We start from the raw sequence: 20495 nt of genomic DNA, 5'->3' as shown, positions 1-20495 counted from the left end.
AAAGTCTCGTTTGACGCCCACTGAGGCTTCAGTTTTTGGGTGTTATTCTGGATACACATCTGCATTGTGTTTTCCTTCTGGAATCAAAGGCCATGGACATTCTCCGGTTGTTGCTGGCAATTCTCCAGTCGCCAAATCCCTCGATATGGAGTTTGAAGTTGCTGGGCAAGATTATGGTAACCTTCGAGACCCCTGCAGTAATTATACATGCATATGTATACTTCCTGTCCATCCTGATAGGACAAGGGAAGCTGTTAAAAGGAATCTCTGTCAGCATTCTGTCAGCCATTCAGGGGTCGAAGATCTCTGTCCTTTTTATAGGGAAACTCCACCTAGGATAGTATTCCTTTTCCTGCGCAAGTAAGGAAGTTCGTCCTGTTCAACCGGTGTAGATTTGTAAATAAAAGGAAATGGATTGTATCTATAAAAATACATATCTATATTTTGAAATATATATTTATATTGTTAATTGGCAGCTCCTCGCCCTACTTAGTTAGAGGTCTTTTGTTTCAGGAAATGCCCTTCTTGCAAATATACTTTATTAAGTAATGGAAGCCCTTTGTAACAAGTTGCTGTCTTAATAGTAGATTCCACAATAAAAAAAGGGATCTCCTGACTATTCCAACAGTTGGAATCAGACAAACCATGGGGTCGTTCCTATTATTTGTGAAGGGTGCGAGGTGCTGTTCCAACGTGTTTAAACACTGGCAATGGCATCTGATTTAACCGATCTTGCACCCTTCGCAGGCCCGAATTTGCTTAAAATTGTTTGCAACCCTATGGAGCAGCAAGCGCTATTAGGCAAATTACATCCGCCTTAAAGTGCCCCCGGGGCCTTGATAATTCCCTGTTGCAAATCATCCACAGCTAATATGATCAACCCCTATGAGTCCTAGATCTCATGTCATAAGATATAAGTACAATACAAGTGATCTATAATCTACAAGCTGGTCCTATATCCTCAGTTAAGGATTTACCTCTGGTGCTGGTTGTACAACACTATCTGTGAACTCTGGGCCAGACAAGAAAACCCCTCAGGATTCCGGTCTGATCAGCGTTGTGCTACACCTAGGAGTAATTAAAGACATTGTGTTAGGCCGCTTCTCTCATGCTTCTTTCAGCTGGCTTAAGAATTCCGCCATTCCCACTTCTTCAGAGTTTTCTTGAGAGTAGGGCAGTAAGAGGTTGCCTTCATTCTGTTGGCTCCGCACTGGCCTCGCAGGTTTTTGTATGCCTTTTGGCTCCTTCTGCTTGCTGAGGAGCCTTAGACAACGCCTCTTCACAATGATCTTATATATCAGAGTCCTTATGTCTGTAAGAAGTTTGGGTTGCTACGTCTAACGGCGCAGCTGTGCAAGAGCGGGATTAAATCTGTGGTTTTTCCTACTAAGATTTGAGCAAACAAACTAGTAGTTTCTACAAATAACTATAGATTTTGGTTTCCTTTCAGTTCAGCTGCCTCTTCACTTTGCTTCAGACTGGTGTGAAGACAGTATTATGTCTTGGTTTCTTTAAGGTGCAGTTTTCTGCTCTTTTCGTATTGTACAAGAATGTCTGGCTTCTTTTGAGAAGTGCTTTTTTTTTTTTTTTTTTTAAGGCGTTCTTAGGTTTCAATAGCCTTTTATTCCACTACTGCTTCTTCGGAACTCAAATTGGTCTTGCACAATTTGCAAATTCCATTTATTTGATTTTCTGGAGTCTGCTGACCGCAAATATCTATCTCGAAAGACAGCTTTGTTGCTCGTCTTAGCATCGCGTAGGCCAAGGTCTATCTCCGCTGAAAGCTCTGTTGTGTTGTTCACCTTAGCTCATCTTTCATGAGGACAGAGCTTAGTACTCGTACGTTTTTCTTTCTACTGTGGTTGGTTTTGGTTGTTCACAGCAACCTATTGTTGTTCAAGTTTGCCTCAAGATTTACTAATATTGCGCACTCTAGAGGTTGTACAGGTCATACATCATTTTAAGTGCGAAGTATGGATTTCTGCGAGAGATACTCCTTTTGAATTTTTCAGTGCATAGAGTATATGCTAGGAAAACCGGATAGACCATCTCTGGTTAGGTTTTTTTTTCTAGTAGTCAAACTTATACTGCAGCCTCATGACCAATTCCTACTTAGTTTTTCAGTTCTTCCCACTTGTTCGGAGGTTTACTTCTGGGCAGTTGTCCTGGGTGTGTCAAGACACTTATTGGGCGGGCATGCATACTTTTGTAAAATTATAGGTACTCTTTACCTAGAACGGCGCCCACAATGTAAATCGCGGCTATCGTGCCGCAAATAACAAGCATCGCAGGCATCGCATGTGTTTGTGCGGTACGAGATGCATGCAATGCCTGTGATGCCTGCGGTTACACTAATTTTTCATCGTGGCCATCGGAAATCGCGGTCATTGAGTCCGCGGTCATTGAGTGATGCATGCAATGCCTGCGATGACTGCAATTATACTGTTTTTTCATAGGAAATCGCGAAGCCCGCCAGGGGACATGGATACCTGTGAAGATATCCGCGTCCCCTCGCGGGGCTCGCCACCGAAATAGTGTCCACTGGGTTTAATATAGAAATTCAACGTTAAAACGTTGATCGTATCGGTCGCATCGCATGTGACAATAACGGCATGCGATGTACCTGCGACCACCGCGATGGGCGCCGTTCTAGGTAAAGAGTACCAAATTATATTGTGTTGACATGTTTTGGCACTGCCAGTCTTTTTGCCCGTGAGGTTTTGCAGGATTCTCAGTGCTCTCCCGACTCTCCATCATTAAGACTCCCAGCATACCCTATGGATGAAAGAGAAAACACGATTTTGGTACAACCCATAAATCCCTTTCTCTGATTCCATAGGGTATACTGGTTGCCCACCCTGCTGAGCTGTTCCCTCCTGCATTTGGTTGCAACTGGGTACTTGGTTACAGTTCTTGGCCTGTATGGTATGCCTTGTACATGTGTGTTTCTGTTGCTCATGTTTCCTATAGTATCTGCTGCTCCATTGTTTGTATAGCCATCAATCCTCTGGCACAGGTCGTTAACTGGTTTGGGGGTGAGGCATAGAGGAGGAGCCAGTTACACACTAAACAATTTAAAGTGCCCAGCTTTACGAAGTACCCATTAATACTTCCAGCGTACCTTATGGAATCAGATATTTATCAGTAAGTACCAAATCCTATTTTTGGCAACTGCACATGCTTTGAAGTCATCTTAAAAGTTGCATGGGTTGTTATTGAGAGACATAGGGGGAAATTAACAACAAAATTCATTTAAAATAGGCGTATTTCTATCCAAGAATATGCCTATTTTATACGTATTTGTATTTTCGGCATTTACTATGCCGAAAATATGTAAATTCGTATTCATGGCACATCCGTATTCGTATTTGCAAATACAAATGTATACGCCATCGAAAGAATAGGAATGGTGATTCCTAATTTACTAAGCCGCCGTATATTATATAATTACCGGCAATTAGCGGATACGACCACTAATTGCTGGTAAAATATGCCTGGAAAATACACTTAATTTTCCAGGCTTATTTGGCATTAGCCTGCATGAATCAGTTAGATTCGTGCAGGCTGCAGTGTTTAAAAAAAAAAAAAAAAAACTGGCATGTGTAAAAAGAGAAATAAACTATTGGGTTCAGCTGTGGAACTATGAGTCCCAGCAAGCCTGGTCCACATACTGGGACTTGGAAAACAACACAAGTCCCAGCATGCAGTCCATTAATGGGCTTACTGGGACTCTTAGTTCCACAGCAGAACCAATAGTTAAATAAATACATAAACACACCATAAAAATATAACTTTTTTACACTCTGAGCCCTTTCATACAGATACTTACCTATCTTGACACGTAGGTCCGTCTACCTCCATCCCTCCGCTGGTCCTGAAGTAATACACTGTGGGTACCTGTGGAAGGAAACCATACTTACATCCTCCTAGGCGTAGATTGCGTGCTCTTGGGTCCATGTAGGCATCCACGGTCTTGGCAAAACAAAAAAAACGAGTGACCCGACACCATACACAGACGAACTGGGGTGAAGCAGCAGTTTGTTTACATCCTGCAACTCCTGGGTGATCTACTTGGTTTCGAGGGACGTTTCAACGTCGACCACCCAGCTCCTACATTTCCATCAGTTTGTCCAAGGACTTTGAAAAGGCCAGGGCCCTGGAGCAGGTTATTCAAAAGCATCTGCAGTCCCAGTTCCTACCCCTCAGAGGGTATTGCCTGACTGTTCTTGGTACAGAAGCCTAATGGAATTTACCATCCTATACTCAACCTCAAGAACCTCAACAGGTTCCTCCACATTCCCACATTTGGCTAGGTGGAAACCTTGGGTACTTGTGTCCTACCACGCTCTTAGCATACTGGTCTATTCTCCGTACTGTAATCGCATCGGATCGCACTCCGTGTATGGTCCTTTTAGTTAATATTAAGTGCACAAGAGTGCTTATACAATGAATGATCGCATGGGATCACACGGCACCATACACGGAATGCGATCCGATGCAATGCGATATTTCATCATATGGCTACCCATGCTATGATATATGATGGGTGCTTCATTTTGAAAGCACCCATGCCATTTTTTCACGTTTTTTTTTTTTGCACACCCCCACTATCCACACCAACCCGAAGCGTCAGAAACAACAATTGCGTCAGCACCCGCTCTTTGGACAGGAGAGGCACTTGCTACTCAGACGTAGGAGCGTCTCATTGCTGGAGCGTCCTACGTATCACACAGATGGAACGCCTCTCCGCCGGTGCCCGCATGATCCCCTCTCCACAGAAGAGAGGATATCATGCGGGCACCAGCGCTGTATGAGAGGCGCTCACTAGGCTTAACAGGAGCTTAGGAGTAGCAGCGCTGGGCTGCCGTGGAATCAGCGTAGGACGTTGATAACGTAGATTACAGAAGTAAGGCAGCTGGCGAGCTGCCAGGATTCAAACAGGCGCTACGCTGCTAACGTAGCTTAAGGCAGTCTGGCAAGCTGCCAAGATTCATAGCTAAAGCGGCACGCGCTGCCGCCGTGGAACTAAACAAGTACCTTGATCCATGGTGGAAAGCAAGTAGTCCAGTGTGCTTGGTTAAATTCAGGTGTCCAGTTATATGGACACCTGAATGTATATGTCTCAAATATAAGATAAGTTCAAGTAGGTCCCTATCTGGTCCAAGCAGGGTTTAAAAGAGTCTTCTTTTGGGGACTGGGGTGTGCACTTAAACCTGAATGCACATGAAAGCTGCACAACAGGAACTTTGCTTCTCTTTGAACTTCTAGACACTGTCCCTCAAACAGAATGGCTCTCTGTCTACTCTGTTGTTTGTGCTACGTATTAAGCCCATGAACCATGGTTCATGGATAGGCCCCTTTTTCAGTGTTCCTTCTAACCCAGATATTGGCACTCTATTTGTGCGAACACAATAAAAAATGCATATTATATTCTGAAATCTAATGATTTAATAAACTCTAACCCAAGTCACTGAAAAGAATTCCATCAAACAAAGCCACTCTACTTGAAATTTACTTAATCTTTTAATTAAAAAAAAATGCTTTTGAAATGCAGAATTACATTTCTCTCTTTTTTTATTACTTTACAAACTTCAACTAACTTTAGAATGCTTTCCAACCTCTATTTTTAACTACTTCATTTTCATTAATAAATTCTATCTGGAAAAATAGTGTGGGACTGAGACGCCCTCAAACACACCACTGCGCCTGCCTTGGCCTCCCCTAGAGTATACTCACACTCTACCAGGATTTACACTCTGTGATCCGGTGGCTTCCAGCCGGTCGTCCGGTGGGGAATATCTGCGGTCCGGGACCCGGGCGACGCTTACTGGCGCTGAAACTCTGCGGGCTGTTCTACATCTTCACTTGTCCGCTGCCTTTTGAACTTCTTCAGGCCTGCCTGAGCTTGCCGGGACTCGGGGACGGTCTACACAGTGGCCGGGGCTGGCGGTGGCTTCCCTCCCGTGCCCAGAGTTTAACATTTAATGGGTATTATGGTGTAAATTTTTAATGCACGCCTTTGGCGTGCACTGTCCCTGTTTGTGAAGCATATTGTGAATTTTGGCTCAATCCATTTAGTATAGTGTGTATTTTGGCTACATCCATGTGGCCAAATGTGAATTTTGCCTTAATCTGTGTGGCATAATGTGAATTTTGACTCAATCCGTGTGCCATGGTGTGAATTTTGGCTCATTCCATGTGGCATAATGTGTAAAAGGCAAATACAGTATAAGGGGGTTACTATTGTGTTGCATGATTTGTATAAGGGGTATATGGTGTGGTAAACTTAGGTGACCACATAAAAGGTGCTGAAATGTTGTCTATCAAGTTTTGGCTTTCAGTTTTTTTTTTTATGACTGGAATGTCACCTCACCCTGCAAGTATCAGTAACATCAGTGTCCTGCGGGTGCACCTTTGGAGGACACCCGCCAATATATATCCCTGCATCCTGTCAGTGTCGGAATTTGTAATATATTATTTATATATATTTATATGCATTAAACTGCACCAGCACTTTTCTTAATACATTTGGAGCCTTATGTGTGCCGCCTACTTTCCTGCTACCGTATAGAATGGACTTACCCAAGATTTGGGACACCAGAGGGCCGGGGAAAATATTGTGTGTGCACGTGACACTGGTCATGCCCCCCACATTATTAGGTGCTGGCCACAACTCCTATTATTGCACATAAAAGGCCCTTGGTAATTTTCAGCTCCAAGACCAATTAGACCTTAACAACACTTTTGTTGGTAAGCTGCTCAATCAGAGGTGTGTCACTCAGGTGCCAAAAGGGAGGGGTAATTCTGGCTAGGAAAAAAAAACATTTTGTATCCCAATTGCACACTGAGTGAAAAATAACTACATAATAGATAATCTTGAGAGATCTTGGTTGCATATATCTGCAGATATAGGGCTAAGCCCCCAGGCCGTACGTCAAGGCATCTCTGTCACTGGGGGTCCCTAATACTGGGTATGGGTCTGGGGTGTGGGCCCCCAACATGCCGACACAGGCTGAGTACTCAGCACACAAATGAAAATTAGTAGGGGTTAATAAGAAGCACATAAGTGCTCTGTAGGGAAGTGAAGGTGTGATTAAAATACAAAATATATACAATCTGATAGGAAAAAATAAGTGTTAATAAAGTGTTAGGGTGTGCTAACCTGGAGCAGACCAACCCTACCAACACAGGGGGCACCACACTCCCAAACCCATCCCATTAGCAGTAACATATATGTCTGAGCTTAATATCCCAGTGTAAGGCCACATGATAATGGCATATAACATCTGAGAGCCAGCTTACCTGGAGCTACCCCTGGCTTCTCCAATGGCACTCAGGTGTCAGCAATCCCTCCTAATGCTGACCCATCTATGTCTCTCTCAACTGCACAACACTTTTGTTGGTAAGCTGCTCAATCAGAGGTGTGTAACTCAGGTGCCAAAAGGGAGGGGTAATTCTGGCTAGAAAAAAAAAAAATTGTATCCCAATTGCACACTGAGTGAAAAATACCTACATAATAATCAGATAATGCAGAGTGGGGGATCTCCCCTGTGGCTGTGCATCACCTGGAGATTGTTGGCGGGGGACCGCTCCTTGTGGATCTCTCCTGTGGCAGAGGGCTCTAGTCGCCTGAGGGCGGGGGGGCCTGCAGCACGGAGTAGAGCTACCCTTTTGTTATTAAATACATTTTCAGAAATATCGGGATTTTCAGTCAACAAATCCAAATCAACAGCACTCTATCTTGGTCCTAGACATACATTCCCTCATATTTTAACAAACCTAAACATAACTTGGGCAAGAGAACATTTTCTATACTTGGGTGTACACATTCCACGTCGATTGATAAATCTTTATGAATTAAATTATACTCCTGCGATAAAAAAGATTACAGACGAACTAGAATACTGGAAAAACCTGCCCCTATCCTATTTGGGTAGAACAGCTTTAATCAAAATTATATATTTTCCTAGGCTTATATACTTAATTTAGACCCTCCCCTTATTTATCACAACAAAAGACTTGCAAAATATCAATACGTTTTTCAGACAATTTATTTGGAAGAAAAAAAAAGATATAAAATCAGCTTGCTGAAGTTGCAACAGATTAAGACGAATGGGGGACTGGGCCTTCCAAATGTACAACTATACAACAGAGCTTCGATATTCAGATATCTGTCGGACTGGATCCACGATAGCGAAATTTACACCAACAACCTCATTAGAACGAGGATTCCTTGACATTGGGGACTTGATTTATTTTCTTAATTCGCAGGATTGCGAAATTTCAAATCATTTAAAAAAATAATCCATTGTTATGGAACACAAGAAAAATTTGGCACATTAATAGAAAACAAGTGGGCGCAAACTCATACAAAACTTTATTTTTACCATTTCTTAACAACCCAAACTTCCATCATGGTAACGCCAGATACCCATTCAATATCTGGCGTGCAACTGGCATTACACATATACGGTGGCTAGTAGATAAAAATAGAGTCACACCTTTGATGTTTGAGCAGGCTCAAGAAAAGTATGCCTCCATATTGGGTTTCCCTCTGGCCTTCCTGCACGCAAAACACTATATTTTCACGGTGGTCAACTCCTTCTCAGAAAAAGATTGGAGCAACCAAATTGACTCACTACTAGCAAAGCCGCCAATCGTCAAAAGAGCTATTTCATTCTATTATAATTGCTTTAGAACTCATTTGAATCATGAGTCTGCCAATCAGAGCCGGCCCTAGCCTACATGACACCCTAGGCAAGATTTTGGCTGGTGCCCCCTAGCACCGCCACTAGTTCCGCCTCTGACCCTGCTCCCCTTTCCCAGCACCATCAACCCTCATCACAGCAGTCATAATTTTGGTGCTCCTACCCGCAATATTTTAAATAGAAACAGTGCACACATTCGGTGCGCAGCCCAAACAGGGGTGTGTTCTTGCTGGGAAGGGGCATGGCCACCCAATAGTACTCCCAATGCAAATTATGCCACACAGTAGTGCAACTTTATTTACATTATATCATGTGATGGTGTCCCTTATTCACGTTACATCACACAGTAGTACCACTTTACCTTATATACATTACTTCTCACATTATTCACATTATACCCTTAGAAAAAAATCCTGAGAAAATATTGTATTTAAAGCACCTCCATGGCCACACTGCAACCCAGCACAAAGCAGTGTGTGCTGGGAAGAGGAGAAAAGCTGAGGCTGCTGCTGTCACTTAAGAGGAGGGGGCATGGGGCCCCACTGGGCCCTTCCATCAGCCTTGGTAATTTGTACCATCTACCCCTTTCTCTCGGCAGCCCTGATAATACCACACAGTAATGCCCCTTACACATGACACACATTATTAATGTCCTTATAACCATAATGCCCCTAACACATTATGCCAACCTTTATTAATGTCCTTCATACACATAATGACACACATAATGCACCTTACACATATGTTTCACATTATTATTATCCAGGGATACTAAAAGAGCTAAAAGGGGAGCTGGTAAAACCAATAACAGTATTATTCAACCAGTCACTAGCTACTGGAGTAATCCCAGAGGACTGGAAAACAGCGAATGTAGTTCCACTGCACAAAAGTGGAAGCAAGGAAGAGGTACGCAACTATCGACCAGTGAGCCTTACATCAGTAGTAGGGAAATTGATGGAAACACTCTTAAAACAAATAGTTGTAGAATATCTCAAAACCAGCAATTTACAGGATCCAAAACAGCATGGGTTTACTGGGGGAAGATCATGTCAAACAAATCGTATTGACTTTTTTTGACTGGGTGACTAAAGTAATAGATCAACGTGGGGCTGTAGATGTAGCTTATCTAGACTTTAGTAAAGCTTTTGACACTGTCCCACAGCGCAGACTGTTAAATAAACTTGAAAGCTTGGGATTGGATTTTAAGATAGTTGAATGGATAAGAGCGTGGTTGCAGGACAGAAAACAGAGAGTTGTAGTAAACGGAGTACAGTCAAAGGAGGGAAAGGTTACAAGTGGAGTACCCCAGGGATCTGTACTTGGACCGGTGCTTTTTAATATCTTTATTGGTGATATTGCAAATGGAATTGAGGGTAAAATGTGCCTTTTTGTAGATGACACAAAGGTATGCAACAGGGTAGACACACCAGGAGGGGTAAAACAAATGATTGAGGATCTAGGTAGGTTAGAGAAATGGTCAAGAGAATGGCAACTACAGTTTAATGCCAAAAAATGCAAAATCATGCACTTGGGTCTCAGAAATCCAAAGATTAAATATAGTATAAATGGCACTTTAATGGAAACTACTGAGGAAGAGAGGGATCTAGGTGTCACTATTTCAGGGGACTTAAAAGCAAGTAGGCAATGTAACAAAGCAATGAAGAAGGCAAGTCAGATGCTTGGTTGCATAGGGAGAGGTATCAGCAGTAGAAAGAAAGAAGTAATAATGCCCCTGTATAGGTCATTGGTACGACCTCACCTAGAGTATTGTGTTCAGTTCTGGAGGCCATATCTCCAGAAGGATATAAAAACATTAGAGACTGTACAAAGAAGAGCAACTAAAATGGTGCATGGCCTACATCACAAAACGTACCAGGAAAGACTAAAAGATCTTAATATGTATACTTTAGAGCAGAGAAGGGAAAGGGGGGACATGATAGAAACTTTCAAATATATCAAAGGTTTGAACAAGGTACAGGTGGGAGACATTCTTCACAGGAAGAGGAGCAAAAGAACACGAGGGCATGCACTGAAACTAGAGGGAGGAAGATTCAGGAAGAATTACTTCACAGAAAGAGTAGTAGATAAGTGGAATAGCCCACCATCAGAGGTGGTAGATGCAAATACAGTAGTACAATTTAAACATGCTTGGGATAAGCATATTGATATCCTTACAAAAAAATAAGGATCAAATATGGGTTGAGGTAACATGTTTAAAAAAAGGGGCAGACTAGATGGGCCAAGTGGTTCTTATCTGCCGTCAAATTCTATGTTTCTATGTTTCTATTAATGCCCTTATAAACATGACACACATAATGCCCATTACACATATGTTGCACATTATTAATGCCCTTATACACATGACACACATAATGCCCATTACACATATGTTGCACATTATTAATGCCCTTATACACATGACACACATAATGCATGTTACACATATGTCGCACATTATTAATGCATTTATACATGACACACATAATGCCCCTTACACATATGCAGAACACTATTGCACAACCAAACGACCCACAGACAGCACTCGCACAGTCGCTAACACTGTGACCTCTGCCTCTGCTTGGATACAGATGTTTCCTCATACATCTTGCCTCAATAGGCCATGCAGCTCCTGGCCAGTTCTGCTAACGTTGGGTGCATTTTTTTGCTGAAAATTCATCTTATTTGCATTGTTATGATAAGCACACACAAGGAGCTTCCGATGATTAAAATTATATGTGGCATGAATATATTCTGTGTGCGACTGTACCTGCATACAGAATGCTATGTTACTGTGATTTCCATGAATACACTATTGCATATGCAGATACAGCCTCACTCACACACAGAATATAGGCATGCTGCATATCATTTTAATCCGCAGAGGCTGCTGATGCCCCTAGGCATTCCAACTGCCCTAGGCAGTTGCCTAGTTTGCCTATGCCTAAGGCCGGCTCTGCTGCCAATAGTGGACTGTTTCATTGGATTAAACATTTCCCAGTTTTAACTTCTCAGGACCTTTGACGGGCTTATAATGTCTCCTGTGGGTTGATCACCTCATCTACGTATAGAGAGATGTTTCTCAATGTTCTGCATAGAACTTACGTATCACCCCACCAAAGCTTCCTGCTGGGAAGGTCTACATCACATGCATGCTATAGATGCGGTGAGGACTCTGCAGATTTATATCACTGTTTATGGTCATGCCCGGTGGTCAGGGGTTTTTGGCTTCAAATTAAATGTTACGCTGAAACCCATTTAGTCAATTATCTACCATTTAATGCTGCTTGGGCAATTTTTGGAATTATCCCTGCAGGAGTTAAGGTTATAAAGGGATGCAAATGCTTATTAACAGCTATAAGTGCTGCTGCTGCAAAAAAAAAGGTACTTGTTTCCTAGCACGGCCACATATCTTATGGATCGTGTACCTTTAGTTAAGGTACACGATCCATAAGATGGACCCGATTTCCTTTGAAATCAGGTCCATTTGGCCGGCTAGGATAAAATATCGGGGGCATCGCGTCGGTCGGGACCGTTAACAATGGTCCCGACGCGACCGACGCGATGCCCGCGATTTCCCCATAGGCTTCAACGTTAAAAAATATTTTAACATTGAAATCGTGTCGGGAAAGGTAAAATATCTGGGGCATCGCGTCGGTCGGGACCATTAACATAGGTCCCGACGCGATGCCCCCGATTTTTACATAGGCTTCAATGTTAAAAGATTTTTTAACATTGAAATCCTGAAAAAATGTGAAAAATGTGAAATGGGCCAATATGACCCATTTCACATTTTAGATGTCCCCGTCGTCACCCCACGATAGACGCCAACCCGAAGCGTGGCGAGCGCAGCGAGCCCGCGAGGGGCGGCGGTGCGCGTCCTCCGACCTTTTCATTCCCCTACTATTCACGTCGGCGTGGAGTTGAGAATAGAATAGTGTGGCGAGCGCAGTGAGCCACCGAGCCCGAAGCGTGGCGAGCGCAGCCGGATACCTTCACAGTTATACGCGTCCCCTCGCGGGCTTCACAGGTGTCCGTGGCGACGCGGACACCTGTGAAGTCCGCGAAGGGACGCGTTTACCTGTGAAGGTATCCGCGTGGATAGTAGGGGAATGAAAAGGTCGGAGGACGCGCACCGCCGCCCCTCGCGGGCTCGCTGCGCTCGCCACGCTTCGGGTTGGCGTCTATCGTGGGGTGGGGTGTACGCCGTGACATTTGGGGGGGTTGGGAATATTTTACATTGAATCCAATGTAAAATCGGGTCCCAGGGACCCGATTTACATTTAATTCAAAAAAAAAAATCGGGTCCAAAATCGGTCGGTCGCGACGATCGCATCGCATGCGACCAAATCGCATGCGATGCGATCGACCCGATTTTTCCGACACGACCACCCCGATGTAAATCGGTGTGGCCGTGCTAGGAAACAAGTACCAAAAAAAACTATTCTCCATGAATGGATTTCTACTACAATACCATCCCTATCCTTGTTAAAATCCAAACTCTTTTACCTATTTAGTATGGATTGGGTGGAGGTTTCTTTGGAGAAAGAAATGAAGGTGGATTTTTTTTTTCTATGTGGGAAACTTATATCGCAACTCTCTCCTTGGAAATGAGAAAATAGGTCCATTCAGGTCTCAAAAATACATCATGGTACCTCTTGCGACCCACCCATAACATTAGACAATGTTAATATATAGACACAATGTCCTTGGGGGGGGGGGGGAGCCACAGTTTTTATTTGGTTTATTATAATTTCTAACAAATAATTTTGCTATTATAATATAAGACTGGATATTGTTAATATTTCCTGAAAATGTATAAGACCTTGTATGATATACTTTCAATTGTAAGACAATGTCCGATGTATTTCACATTATTTGTCACTTTTGAATTTGATTGTACTTTCTTATTCTATATCTGTTGCATTTGATGCTTTAACAAAAATATATATAAAAAATAAAAATAAATTCTATCTGGATGTAGTAATTATCTACGTCATCTATAAGTTCATATTTCTCCTAACCCTTGGCCAGATCACTCTGTTGTTTGGGCCAAAATACCTCTTACAGACTTACTATGTATACAGATTTCTGGTTATTTTGATTTGAATGTGAAAAATCCATTATTTGAGGGCAGAAACACAGAGGAAAAGGCTGTCATATACGGCACCGAAAAATATTAATATGAAACTTTTTTTTAACATGTATAAGAACTTGTGAAACATAAAAAACAATAGAGTGAGATAGAAGTGTAATAAAACTAAGGTGGCAGGCTGACAATGCACTAGTATGGTGATATCTGTCTTTATAGAATGAAAATTAGATATTTTCCAGCATCTTAAACTTATAGCACCTGAACAATTAACGTCTTATAATCTTCTGTTGAAATATGAGTAATAATAACGGGTACTTTGAGTGCTATGTTTATATAAATTACAGGTCCCAAAACAAAGTGATCATATGTGTTTATTACACAATCAGATAATAATACTGCACCATGAAGAAATTTGGGTACTTATGTAATATCTGGGCTCCCGTTTTTCTTATGAGACCGCTGCGCTCGCCACGCTTCGGGCACGGTGGCTCGCTGCGCTCGCCACACTATAAAAATCAACTCCATGCGTAGTTGGATAGTAGGGGTATGAAAAAATGGGGTGCATTTAACATGGGAGCTCAAATAATACATAAGTACCGAAATTTGTATATAAGATATATTGTCATACACAATTTCCAATGACTCCACTAATTGGGAACCATTTACATATACTGGCTTAATGGTATCAGTCCTTACCATTGTGAGAAACCCACAGAGCTTTACCCAGGACCACATCCCCTTATAGCGATTGCCCTGAGCCTTTGAGCCTGTACTGGATTTGCCTGTTTTATTATGTGACTTTAAGAGACATTATTGTTTTTTTTTTTAGCCCATATAGAATTCGAATTGGCTCCCATATGGTTAGAGCATTGCACAGCTATATGAGGCGCTCTGTTTTGAGCCTATGGGCCCATATTTAATCTGAGTCTGTTTTCATTGGGGGTTTAAGAGCACTGTAGTGCCGTCACAAGGTAAGGGCACTTAGTAGTGCCTTGGAGCTAAGGTCCTCAAGGTCCGAACAGGACAGAAAAGGCCCAATCACCACACAATCTACATCCAATCGGTTGGAATTGGATCTAAATTGATGGGATCGGACCCTTGTCGTCCTGGTGTGTACCCAGCATAACTGTTGAAATTGTTACAATTGCAAGTAGAGCTTCACATTTGTGCGCACAACAAAAATAGATACAGTATTTTACACAGCAAGACACACTTTGTATCTCAACATGACCACCACACAGTCAACACAACAGTATAGATTTAGGGGTCAATCCTATTAATGTTGAAGGGTGCAATGTGTTGTTTCCACGACATTTAAACGCCAACAATGGCACACTATTGCACACCCTTTACAGGCAGCCCAAACCCTCTGTACATTGCTCACTACTCTATGGGGCAGACAGCACTTTTCTGCAAATTCTGTCCACCGCAAAGTGCTGCCGTGATTATTCGCACCTGCAAATTCATAGCTGCAAATAGGATCGACCCCCTTAGATAGTAAAACCAGATTATTGGTTGCAGCATTATGTCTTTTGTAAAACAATATGTTTTTACTTATTTATTGTGTGCATTTGGAAGTATTTTATTTTACCTGTAAAGACCTTTAATCACACACGCATTAGAATAAATATAGCAACACTAGGCCACTTAGTTGCATAATCATTAAAAAATAATGCAGATAAAGCAAATTGTTTTATGAACAAGCTGTGCTCTATGGAAAATTCTTGCAGAAAACATTATTGATTGTCTAGTTAACCTTTGTCATGCAACTCATTCCGCAACTAAGCATATCCCATTAGCCTATTCTATGTTTAGAACATAGTTACCTACCCTCCTGCATTCTGCAGGAGACTCCCTGAAATAGCAGCAATCTCCCTCTCTCTCTCATTAGTCTAGCAATCTCCCTCATTTCTCCTAGCCCACATTACACTGTTACATTTTTTTGGAAAAAGGAATGAGAGATAGATACAATTACATTGAATCATCAGCACCATTTCCCAGCACTTTACCAAGTATAGTATCTCTTACTAACTGCTCTGGGGCTCATCTACAGTTGTATATAAGTAACACAGCCACGCTTCTAGGTGCCACGTTCACAATCTCTTTTCACAATCTCTCCATATATAGAACTAGACACGCCCTTTGCGTGGGGTATGAAAATTCTATTACCAATTATAATCTCCCTGAAACTAGTTTTCAAAAGTAGGCAAGTATGGTTTAGAGTTGTCTCTCCATATTCCAAAAAAACAATGCTCTCATTTGCTAAGATGGGAGTTCTATTGAAGATGGGCGGATGCTCATAACAACCAATCAGATTCTATCATCTTCTACAAGTTGCTAAATAAGTAGAATCTGGCTGCTACTGTATGTGCAACATCCCATCTCCCACTAGCAAAAGAGAATTCTCATCTACTACAAAACTCTGTTTAACTGTCCTCTGGTCTTCCATCCTTTACAAATAATAACACATCAGGTTATCATAACCCGCCCTTATCTTTCCCACAAATCTGTATATTGGTTTTATGTATGCTTTTCATGTAATAACTATGTATGTCAAAATAGATTACTGGAGACAGGAACATGAAAAAAAAAAACGTCCGCTACTGTAGGTAATGTATCACTCATGATATTTAATTGTGGTGATGTTACGATACATACTTGTAGTACCAGGATTTTCCATGAGAGGGTGCAAATGTGTTTAAAATAAATTACCATGTATCAGGATCTGGCAAAGCTTGAATTAAAGGCTGGATAAAAAGTATTCAGATTGTTTTTTAGATGTTGGTAGATTAGAAATGTGTCCATTTCAGTATATGCTGAAATAGGCTACCATTTAATTTTTTGTTCTTAGTTCAGTAGTGGTAGCAGACCCAATGATTCAAGCATAACTTGAAATGCAATGCAATGCTATGTTATATAGGATAGACTTCAGTGTCCCTGCTTTATAAAAATAAAAATAGAATTGCTCCTGGCTTTAAAACTTCTTTATAATATTTTGGATACCCACTACAATGCTTGTCATTGTATGGAATTGTACTCTTATGGGAGTATGCAATCATAATTATGCATATTTTTGGGGATGGCGACAGTTGTTTTTCCACCATGCCGGTTCGAATTTGCATCAACCAAAAATACTGGAAAATGGCTGCTTTTTCCGACAGTTAAGAAATTGGCACTTGGATTGAATGAAATTCAGGGAAAATATCAGATTTTGTGACTGTCGGATTGAATACCTCCCTGCGTAAAACTTAACTTGGTATTTCACTAAGCATTTAATAGGGGCATACCAACTCTCTAATAGTCAATCCTAAACCAGGCTAGGATCCCTGCTTGTCCTCCATTGGATAATCCTACAATCACCAATTAGGGTTTGTACTGTGCATGCAGGTAATACTCTGAGTCTTCAATATCTTACATATGAAAACACTGCAAATGTTTTGCTCTAGGTATATAGTACTATACTCAGAAATAGTATTTGATAGGATTCACTGGGGATAAATTAGATTGTTTGGATTGAGTGATAAATGTCTAGACCAGGGGTTCCCAATCTTTTTTGAATCACGGCACACTAGTGTATCTGAATTTTTCCACAGCACCCCTAGGTGTAGAAAAATAAATATAAAAGTAAGTAGATTGTGTTTATATGTGATTCTTAGGGTCAGTTATGTGGTGAAGGGCAGGATTTGCTTCTGTTTGTACACATATTTTATGATTGCCAGCCACCAGCACTGGTTTTGCCTATAAATAATTGATCGTAAATAATTTGAATTGGTCCTGGACCACCAACCCGAGGCACCCCTGTAAGTGTCCCGAGGCACCCCAGGGTGCCCCGGCACACAGTTTGGAAACCACTGGTCTAGACTATGGGGATTGTTGAATTACAGTTGCTGCGTTAAATTACCACAGAAAATGGATTTACCAGGGCTATTCAATTTTTCCTGATAGCCGCCACTCTTTGGGGGTTATGCTTTGATTGCCTTAGGCAGGTGAAGCATAATTCCTGTTTACAAGCCCTCAGAGCCGCACTAATGTCTGGGTCTCGGTACTTATCCCGGATCTCATAAAAATGGGAACATTTTTCGGACAAAAAAGGGGCTGTAATTGAGTAGCCCGATTCATCTCCATTGGTCAAAAATCACACCATCAGTCCATTTGTTTGGGGGTTTTTTTTGCAAAAAACTACCACATCTATTTGAATAGTCCCCTATATGTTATCCCTTTACTCAACACCTCACAATACCAATGGCACTCACCATTGTTGTCCTCTTTGACTCCTAATTTTTGTTCTAGCTATTAAACCATTGGCACAAAAAAAATCAGACTAACATTCTATTTTGGTTTCTAGGGGTAAATTGACGGTACTTGTGTATTATCACGGCGCCCACCTTTTCCATCGTAGGGCATTGTACAACCAAAAAATCGCGTTGCATCGCATCGCATGAGATGCGACACGATTGGACCCGATTTTTAATCGCACAGGCACCCAAATTCCTGATTCCAGTGTTAAATGCCCCCCCCCCCCCCAGACCCGATTTTTAATTGTATACCCACCCTGATGGGTAATGACTAAGTTAATTGCCCCCCCATTGTTAAAGCCACCCTACTATCAATGCCAACCTGAAGCATGGCGAGCGCAGCGGTACACGTCCTCCGACCTTTTGATACCCTCACTATCCACGTCGGCGTGGAGTGGATTCTATATAGTGTAGCGAGTGCACGCGGATGACTTCACATATATTCCGCGTCCCCTCTCAGGGTTTGCTGCGCTCGGCACGCTTCGGGCTCGCTGCGCTCGCCACACTATATAGAATCAACTCCAAGCGACATGGATAGTGGGGGTATGAAAAGGTCGGAGGACGCGTACCGCCGCCCCTCGCGGGCTCGCCACGCTTCGGGTTTGCGTTGATAGTGGGGTGGCGTTAACAATGGGGGGGGGGGGCATTTAACATACTCATTACCCATCAGGGTGGGTATACAATTAAAAATCGGGTCTGGGGGGGCACTTAACATGGGAATAAGCCCAAATCGGGCATGATCTCGTCGCATCGCATGCCATTATAATGGCATGCGACGCGATATTAAAATTGTATGCTCATGCCTGGGGAAAGGCTCAAATCGGGTCCCATCGCATGCCATAGCATACCCTAATTAGTGGCATGCGATGCGATGGGCGCCGTGATAATACACAAGTACCAAATTTACTATAGTGGGGGTGATATTGCCTATAGCATCGAACCCAATTCTGTATATTATTTCTCTATTGCATCCTAGAAACTAATGATATACGGAATCAGGTTAGTTGCTATGGGCAACATCGCCTCTTTTCATTTTTAAAAGTTGTAGTAAATACACTGTAGCATCCAATATGTCCAGTAGAAATGGACTGTTTGCATACAATGTCTTGCTTTGTATCACCAGCGCGTTACCTCATTTCCTTCACTATATGAAGTATTGAGAGTTTATTCCAGCATTTCCTATTATAGACTGAACACCTCCAAAACTAAACTAAGGACTGAATGTTTCATGAGGTCTCATCTTTACTAAATAATGTATTTTATTTATTGTAAATACATTTTATTAGTTTTAAAATAATGAGATGAGATTCCGAAACTGAGAATGTCATCAGAACTACTTAAGTATATATTAGGAAAACATATTATTACTATATAGTACAATCAATACAATGATTTAGACTGCGCCTACACATTGTATTTTAGCAGGATGCAGTTGAACAGGATCCTGTTTAGCAGGATGCAGTTTATTGTGTCTACACATTGCATTTTAGCAGGATACAGCAATCTTGTTTATCTATTCATTCGCAGAGATATCTTCAGAGTGCACCCTAGAATTCTCTACTTTCTCTTTATTCGTTGTTTATCTATCCTCTTGAGTAAGCATCCTGCTAAACAGCTCCTGTTCGACTTCATCCTGCTAAAACTCAATGTGTAGATGCAGCCATAGATTTGAATGTGCATGCTCCTTCCTGCCAAACAGGTCCCTTTAAAAACTACATGTCGAATCGCAGTGTGTAGACACAGCCTAAGCGGAGTGTTGAAACCAGGAGGGAGGGAGAGGTGAATAAAGAAGTAGAGTAACAAGTCTACTTTTGTAGCTTACCCATGCTTTACAATAAATTATTAATAACAAATATAATTTGGTGTCAAAGTTAATCAAAGGTAAAGGTTGGGTGGTCAAGTATTGGAAATCTCAGGTAACATTGCGTAGGTTCAAAGATTTTGAACATTTGAGTAACACCAGGCAAAGTTTCAATGTATGGGCCCCATTTCTTATAAAATGCTTTTACTCCCATATAACAGGCAAAGCAGAATATTTATCAAAATAGAAAAAGCCTGTGTACTTCCTCTACCCTAGGAGAAGATGATGAAATCCAATGGAGAAGAATTACTTTTTTGGCTGAAGTAACTAAAACCGTCAAGATGGGGTTCAAGTGTTTCTGAGAGGAATTAATTTCCAGTTATGAAAGTTTGCATGTAATAAAGCCAATTAGTGTAATGATACTATTGTATGGAATTGATATTGAATAAAGTCTAGTATCTTGTACCAAAAATGGTTAATTTTTATACATGACCAGAAATTGTGTGGAAAAAGTACCTGGATGGTTCTTACATTTAGGGCATAAACCAGTTTCCTCCTAAACAAAACGATTTCTTTGAGCTTGCGATATGTAAGCCCTG

Source organism: Crinia signifera, chromosome 3 (assembly GCF_055691185.1).
Source record: "Crinia signifera chromosome 3, ASM5569118v1, whole genome shotgun sequence".
Classification (NCBI taxonomy): domain Eukaryota; kingdom Metazoa; phylum Chordata; class Amphibia; order Anura; family Myobatrachidae; genus Crinia; species Crinia signifera.
The sequence above is the reverse complement of the archived record's forward strand: the minus strand, read 5'-3'. Positions refer to the sequence as shown.